The sequence below is a fragment of the Rhinatrema bivittatum genome, chromosome 6 (genome assembly GCF_901001135.1).
Source record: "Rhinatrema bivittatum chromosome 6, aRhiBiv1.1, whole genome shotgun sequence".
In the NCBI taxonomy this organism is placed as follows: domain Eukaryota; kingdom Metazoa; phylum Chordata; class Amphibia; order Gymnophiona; family Rhinatrematidae; genus Rhinatrema; species Rhinatrema bivittatum.
In genome coordinates, this window is record NC_042620.1 from 161,641,945 (window position 1) to 161,650,525 (window position 8,581).

The 8,581-nt window shown below is 41.8% G+C and overlaps 1 protein-coding gene across 3 annotated transcripts in view; it reads right to left on the minus strand.

The window, feature by feature from the left end:
* The window catches only part of LOC115093813 (putative methyltransferase DDB_G0268948), an 81,958-nt gene extending 75,324 nt beyond the window's left edge, over window positions 1–6,634 (minus strand). The window contains exons 1-2 of one of the 3 annotated variants that reach the window (XM_029606108.1): window positions 6,493–6,630; window positions 1,536–1,565 (exon numbers count right to left, since the gene is read on the minus strand). The gene's annotated coding sequence lies outside the window, so the exon portion shown is untranslated. Of the gene's footprint in view, window positions 1–1,535; window positions 1,566–6,492 lie in introns of all 3 variants that reach the window. The other 2 variants (XM_029606107.1, XM_029606106.1) reach the window with 2 other exon arrangements.
* Window positions 6,635–8,581: the final 1,947 nt, after the last annotated feature.

Consider the following 8,581-nt stretch of genomic DNA (forward strand, 5'->3'; position numbering starts at 1 on the left):
CTGCAGGATGAGCTTAACCTTTTAGCAAGGTAGTTGACTCTCTTGTGAACCAGACAGGTCACTTGCAGGTGAGCTCTATGACTGAGAGCCAATGCTCAGATTCAGACAGCCTCCTGGCAGAGGGTGAATGTACCTGGGCCCCCTTGTTTATGTAGAACATAGTCACCTGATTATCTGTCTGGATCAAGATTCTCCTTGCCAAAAGGTGAGAGAAAGCCTTCAATGCATAGTGAATGGCAAGCAGTTCTAGTAGGTTGATCTGAAAAGGATTCTCTTCTAAAAAGGACCATGTCCCTTGAGTTTGAGCCATAACAGAATGAGCAGCTCTATAGGAAGGGTCAGTGGAGATGGAGGTGCAACTCACAGAGGAAAGTCCACATTCAAGATTAATGGTTTCAACTACCACTGCAGGGATGATTTCATTTCAGCCATCATGGATATGTAATGGGATAAAACTATCCCACTGGTATCAGGGACCCCATTGTAGCCCTCTTAAGTTCAACTGCATCATGGGGAAGTCAGGCAGACAAACAGGTCTGAATTGAAAACTGAAGAGCTCTGAGTTGTATGGAAGCAAGAGTCACAATAAGCAGTAGCCACACTCCACAATCTTTATTGCCCTCCCCCTAGTCCTTGGTAATCTTCATTCATTTTTCGAGAAAGGGCTGGACCCTCTCTCCCTCCAAACCAGGGATGATGGGGAGTTAGGCTTAAGATACAGCAAAAGCTAGGCCCAGGTTTCACCTGTAGCTTCTGTAGCACTTTTGCTCAAAGCCTTTCCTTCTGGCCACCTCTGTTAGAAAGCTGCTATTATTGTAGAGTATGAGTGGTCTAATGAAATGAGAACTGGAAGATGGCGGTTGGTCTCCTTCCCTGGCTGACCATGATTGGAGGGTGACTTGATGCTCCTTGATCTGAGCTATATCAGCACATGCACACAAGATAATGTTGCAATAGAGGTTTTATTAGGAAGGCAAACTGAACACTTCTTGACTTATGCACTGCAGGTAAACTTAAAGGGATAATTCACAATCAGGCTGATACAGTACAGTGCACTCCAACGGAGCACATTGTTAACCTGCCATTGGACGCACGTTTCCCTTACCCGTTATTCAGTAAGGGGCCGAAAACGCGCATCCAACCCGCTGAACCTAATAGCGCCCACTCTCCCGCGGACTTTACTGAATCAGCCCAAATGAAAGTAGCAAAGCAGTGTGACCATGCAGTAGCTAAGGCCAGAGGGATGCTGGGCTGCACAAAGCAGGTAAAAGGACTTTATAATGCCCCTGTACCGATCATTGGCGAGGCATCATCTGGAGTACTGTGTTAAGTTCTGGAGACCGTATCACAAAAAGGAGAGAGACAGGATGGACGTGGTCCAGAGAAAGACAACCAAAATGGTATGGGGTCCACACCAAAAAAAAAAAAAAAGAGAGTTACAAGATGAGCTTGAAGGACCTAAATATGCATACACTGGAGGATAGGAGAGACAGGGGTGAAATACAGACTTTTAGATTCCTGAGCATTATTAATACCTTTCAGGTGTCTTCTCTTTATCCCATATCCTTATGAATTCCATTGATATGCAGGCAAATGTGAAGATACAGCAAACCATGCAAAATAAAAAAAAACTTCACATCAACATCTATAAATAAATGTTATTCAATAGGATGTCAACCAAAAGGAGGAAAAAAAAAATCAGAGCCTCTCTCCCTGTTCTCAACAGAACAATATGGTATTCAAGAGGTTGTGTCCATCACAGGTCTTTAAAAAAAACCTCCAGCCACCTAATTTACTTTTATTATTTCTAACATTTTTTCATGTTAATTACTTTTTTGTTTTCTAAAATTTTTTTTGAAAACTTCAACACTGATGCTTGAATATATAAACCCGTTGGGGTGTCACATACTTTGTGAATAACTCAATATGTCATCAACAGTTCTTCCAACAAGTGTATCCAACAGCAAAATTATTTAAAAAAAAATAAATTTTCACTTATCTGAAACTTGATGTTAAATGAGTCCATCTTCTTTTAAACTCAAAGAGATATATAGCCCATGTTGATCTTAATGATAGATATATAAACCAAATAGGTGACCAGTAAGGGGCTTGCACCGACTCAAAAGCCCAGGGGACTTTGTTCAGAAAAGAAGCAGACGTCAGCTGAGCGTTTCACCATGCAGGCTGTGTCAAGGCTCAAACTTTAACAGGGAATCTCTGCATCCATAATTAAGTTTGAGCCTTGACACAGCTTGCATGGTGAAACGCTCAGCTGACGTCAGCTTCTTTTCTGAACAAAGTCCCCTGGGCTTTTGAGTCTGTGCAAGCCCCTTACTGGTCACCTATTTGGTTTATATATCTATCATTAAGATCAACATGGGCAATAGATCTCTTTGAGTTTAAAAGAAGATGGACTCATTTAACATCAAGTTTCAGATAAGTGAAAATTTATTTTTTTTTAAATAATTTTGCTGTTGGATACACTTGTTGGAAGAACTGTTGATGACATATTGAGTTATTCACAAAGTATGTGACACCCCAACGGGTTTATATATTCAAGCATCAGTGTTGAAGTTTTCAAAAAAAATTTTAGAAAACAAAAAAGTAATTAACATGAAAAAATGTTAGAAATAATAAAAGTAAATTAGGTGGCTGGAGGTTTTTTTTAAAGACCTGTGATGGACACAACCTCTTGAATACCATATTGTTCTGTTGAGAACAGGGAGAGAGGCTCTGATTTTTTTTTTCCTCCTTTTGGTTGACATCCTATTGAATAACATTTATTTATAGATGTTGATGTGAAGGGGTTTTTTTTTTTTTTTTTTAATTTTGCATGGCTTATGAATACCATTACCATCTTTGTCCTCACTACCTCTTCTGGGAGGGCATTCCATGCTTCCACCACCCTTTCTGTGAAGAAATATTTCCTGACATTGGTCCTGTCTTGACCCCCTTGGAGCTTCATATTATGACCCCTTTTTCTACAGGTTTTTTTCCCCACCAAAAAAGGTTTAATTCCTAGTGGCTAAATAATGGAGACAAAGAAAAGGAAAATCTGTGCTGACTGGGATAACTTGCACAGAGAGACAATTACCCTAAGAACAAAATCTTAAATGAAAGATTGCTGGGTAGACTACACAGACCAATTGATGTTTTTCTGCTGATATTTACTAAGTTACTTCAGCTTCAGAAATTTCTCAGATGCAGTTGCCACTGGATTGTTTTGTGACCTCTACCAGAAAGAGCCAGCTCACACAGAATCAGCAGGAGTAGCAGACGCAGCACCACAAGAAGAGTGGATTTGAGAACAGCAGGAGCCAGCCCTGCTTCTCATCCACGTAGAGGCTGTTTCTTCACACCTCATGCTTTCCTACTGGTGCAGGGCCACTGGGAGGAAGAGCATTACAGAAAGACCTGCCTCCTGTTGCTAGAGACCATTTGAATAGCAAAGAAGAAGCAGGGAAAGAGAAGAGAGCAGGGAGGGAAGGAGGAGGTTTTTTTTTTTTACACCATAAATTTTCTCCTGCTCTTTTTGGACTCCCAGCTCAAATCAGAAGCCAAGTGCTGTTATTTGCAGCTACCCAGGGACATTTTCCCTCCCAATTTTATTTAGTTCAGTCATGTTGGCAACAGCAGGGACCTTATATCAGGTCCCCTTTGAGAACCTTGCAATCTTGAGCCCCAAATCCAATCACTAAATGTCACCATTCCCTCTCCCAGAGCCATCCCTAGGAGGGCACAGGGCCCATGGTGAATCAACAGCAATGGAACACTCAAAATTATAAGGCCGGGGCTACCATGACAGAGCAAGGGCCTCCCCAAAGTACAGGGCCTAAGGTGGTCACTTCTATTCCCCTACTCCCCCCCCCCCCCCCCCCCAGGACAGTCCTGCCCTTCCCGGGGCTGTGAAAGCTGCCCCAGGCAACCCCCAAGAGTGGAAGGCCTGGCTGAGAAATGAACACAGGTCCCTCCAGACTGGCCTAAGAAATAGTTTCGGCTGTAATAATTTTCTAACCCAAAAACTGAAGAGAAGTAAATCACCTGGACCAGATGGTATATACCCCAGAGTTCTGAAGGAACTAAAAAATGAAATTTCAAACCTATTAATAAAAATTTGTAACCTATCATTAAAATCATCCATTGTACCTGAAGACTGGAAGATAGCTAATGTAACCCCGATATATAAAAAGGGCTCCAGGGGCGATCTGACATCATAATCACAGAACATATAGAAAGACATGGTTTAATGGAACAAAGTCAGCATGGCTTTACCCAAGGCAAGTCTTGTCTCACAAATATGCTTCACTTTTTTGAAGGAGTTAATAAACACGTGGATAAAAGGTGAACCTGTAGATGTAGTATACTTGAATTTTCAGAAGGCGTTTGACAAAGTTCCTCATGAGAGGCTTCTAGGAAAAGTAAAAAGTCATGGGATAGGTGGCGATGTCCTTTCATGGATTGCAAACTGGCTAAAAGGATACAGAGTAGGATTAAATGGACAATTTTCTCAGTGGAAAGGAGTGGGCAGTGGAGTGCCTCAGGGATCTGTATTGGGACCCTTACTTTTCGATATATTTATAAATGATCTGGAAAGAAATACGATGAGTGAGATAATCAAATTTGCAGATGATACAAAATTGTTCAGAGTAATTAAATCACAAGCAGATTGTGATAAATTGCAGGAAGACCTTGTGAGAATGGAAAATTGGGCATCAAAATGGCAGATGAAATTTAATGTGGATAAGTGCAAGGTGATGCATATAGGGAAAAAATAACCCATGCTATAGTTAGGTTAGGTTCCATATTAGGTGCTACAACCCAAGAAAGAGATCTAGGCATCATAGTGGACAACACATTGAAATCGTCGGTTCAGTGTGCTGCGGCAGTCAAAAAAGCAAACAGAATGTTGGGAATTATTAGAAAGGGAATGGCGAATAAAACTGAAAATGTCATAATGCCTCTGTATCGCAACTTGAATACTGTGTACAATTCTGGTTGCCGCATCTCAAAAAAGATATAATTGTGATGAAGAAGGTATAAAGAAGGGTTACCAAAATGATAAGGGGAATGGAACAGCTCCCCTATGAGGAAAGACTAAAGAGGTTAGGACTTTTCAGCTTGGAGAAGAGACGGCTGAGGGGGGATATGATAGAGATGTTTAAAATCATGAGAGGGTCTAGAACGGGTAGATGTGAATCGGTTATTTACTCTTTCGGATAATAGAAAGACTAGGGGGCACTCCATGAAGTAAGCATGTGGCACAGTTAAAACTAATCGGAGAAAGTTCTTTTTTATTCAACACACAATTAAACTCTGGAATTTGTTGCCAGAGGATGTGGTTAGTGCAGTTAGTATAGCTGTGTTTAAAAAAGGATTGCATAAGTTCTTGGAGGAGAAGTCCATTACCTGCTATTAATTAAGTTGACTTAGAAAATAACCACTGCTATTACTAGCAATGGTAACATGGAATAGACTTAGTTTTTGGGTACTTGCCAGGTTCTTATGGCCTGGATTGGCCACTGTTGGAAACAAGATGCTGGGCTTGATGGACCCTTGGTCTGACCCAGTATGGCATGTTCTTATGTTCTTAAAAAAATACCAGGTCAGAGTCAATGTGGCCTCCACATGCACTCCAATAGAAAAAAGGGAAGCAAGTTCAAAGAGGTTTCAGGTCAACAACCTGGCAGAAAATATCCAATGATTTTAATAAAAATTGTAAATGCAGCCATCAGCAAGAGCTCACGGCCACACATGGAAGCTACCAAAACATTTATTGCAAAAACCACTGCTTTAAAAGACCGAAGTTACAAGGGGCAGAACCACCCTATTTACCCTGATTATCAGGTTCAGGTCTATGGGCTCTGCAGTTCTGACCTTTAGGCACTAGATCAGGCTTTAAAATTCCTGGATTATCTGAGGTTGGAGCAGTCTGCTCCACCCTGTAGGCTGCTATCCAAGCTTCAGCCTGTTCCAGCAGGGAAGGTGGAAAACCGTGGCCTGGAGTCACCATGTGGTTAGAGCAGCTAGCTACAAATCAAGGAAGCCAGGGTTCATTCACCACTGCCTCTCCTTGCGACCTTAAGCAAGTCATTTTATCCTCCACTGCCTGTTGTACACACTTAGATTGCAAAATAAATATCATAGCATACCCCCCCAGAAGATAGATATATATATATGATGGAGCTAAACAGAGACTTTACCTCTATCACTGAATAGACTACCCTTTTCCAGTGCCTAAAATAGTAACCACAGACTACCAAAACGTTACACAGGCTCTAACAAATTCTGCACAATGTGTAGAGTATTAAGAGACCCTATTCAGTAACCTGCAGATTACAGTAAGTTATACACAGACCTCGCGAACACCTGGGCTGGACAAGGATAGCACAAACCAGACACACCAGTTTACTATTCAAGCTGTATTTACACAAGTCTTAGATAGCAACAGAAAGCAGGAATAAAGAATAGCCACTTCATAACAGAACCACTTACTATAAACCTCAGATTCAGGCTCACATCTGCAGGTTCTACGTTCCCTCTGACGTGATTATTTCAACTGAAGGAAGGTGGAGAGAAACAGCTCTGAGTTATAAAACAAGCCCAACCTCTTTCTAAGGGAGAAGAGGAGATATCACGTGACCTGCAATGCCGAGACACAGCCTCACCATGCCCGTTCCTTCGGATAGGAATAGTGGGAAATGTAGTCCTATGGTTGCAGAGAGGCGTGCGCTGATTGGCTGATGAGCTGTGACAGCAACAGCTGCAGATTTGAGGCAGTGGCGGGCAAAGCCAGCTTTAAATAGAGAGGGTCTGAGGCGATGGTAAAGCCGAGGATCCCCACCACAGGCAAAAAATGTCCTGCAAATTCCAAAAGCCCTATCCTGTTTGCAATAAGTGAAATTGGCAGCTCTGTCTGGGAGTAGGGTGGCCAGCTTTCAGCCGTCAAAGTTTGCAACACTGTGAGATGCTGTTTAATATCTTCCCTGATGGGGGTTTTCGCACATGCAACGTTTATTGCTACACTTCAGCATTAGTGAAACACAGAACCATAGAATATAATAAATAAGGATCATCTAGTCTGCCAAGTTTACTTCCTGCTGCTGTACTGCCATAGACCCCATTTGATCTCTGACTTTCCCTTCACTTCATTGCAATTAATGAACCTCTGTAGTATTTCTGTACTTTCTTGAACTGTTATTGTTTTTCCTTTATCACCTCCCCTGTAGACTGTTCCATGCATCCACCATCCTTTCTGTGAAGAAATATTTTCTGATGTTACTCCTGAGACTACTACCACCCATTTGGAGTTCTCCAACTTCTTTACTCTGAAAAAGATTTGCTTTTACCAGCCTGGGAGTGGTGTGTGTGTGTGTGTGTGGGGGGGGGGGGGGGACACCTGTTTTGTAAATAAAATTTAGGCCGTAGATTAAACTATGGACTGACTTCAATGTAAGTGACACAAAATAAATGTATCCAACACATAGTGAATGCAGAGTAGCTACCAAAGTGAACACCATATTATATCAATTGCAGGGGAGGATTGGATGCTAACCTGCAGCTGGAGGGCTAAAATCAGGACATTGCTGAACATTTTAACCCTCCCTCTTTTTCCATACTGGACCCCAAAAATCTGTACAGTACAGAAAACAGGATAGTTGGCAACCCTATCTGGGAGCAGTCTACTCCACCCTGCAAGCCGCACACCTATCCAAGCTGCAGCCTTTTCCAGCAGGAAAGATGGAAAAGCCTGGTCTGGATTTCAGCCAGGTTTGTAAACTGCTTATAATTCTGCTGGTTGCTGGTAAAGTAAAAAAAAAGAACCTATATAATTAATTTTAGGTTAGGTTGCCTATAAATCCTGTCTTCTGGCTCTCCCTCCGGGTCCACAGTGAAAAGTGCAGGCTACAACAACTCAACTACCTAATTCCTCTGGCTCTCTCTGATGACATCAGGAGCTGGAAGTGCTGATGGAGCCCTTGCACTTCAATTTAAATCAGACCACAACCAGAGGAGAAGAAGAAAGGTCCTCCAGGAGAGGCCTCACTTTTGGAAAGGGACCCATCATCCCAGCAGTCCTGATCATAAATAGGAGCACCCCCCTAACCCCCTACTCCACAGTGTCTGCTAGACAGGTTAGCCAGCCTCTGAAAACAAATTTCTACTGCCAGACTTGGTGATCAGTAAAAATGTTGGTTTGTTTCTTTTTGTGAGTTGGTAATCCTGATTTCAACATAAACTGTAACATTGAGGAGACATAGCATCTACAAATGCATCTTATATGTCTGTCTTTGAAGTACACCCTTAAATTTGGAATGTTTACCATGAATGTTTGCCTGTATGTATGCCTGCCTTTGTAACTCATCCTTTGTCTGTGAGTGTTAAACCTGTACACCATAGTGACCTAGTGATTCTCACATTGAATTCCGGTATATAAAACACTCATATAAATAAATAAATACATACTGTATTGCAGATGCTAAAACAGTAAGAAACTACTAAAAATGTTAAGGATATTCTAAAGCAATAGACATTACAGAAAGTATTATATATAGGCAGGGTTCCCAACCTTTTGGGGAGTGTG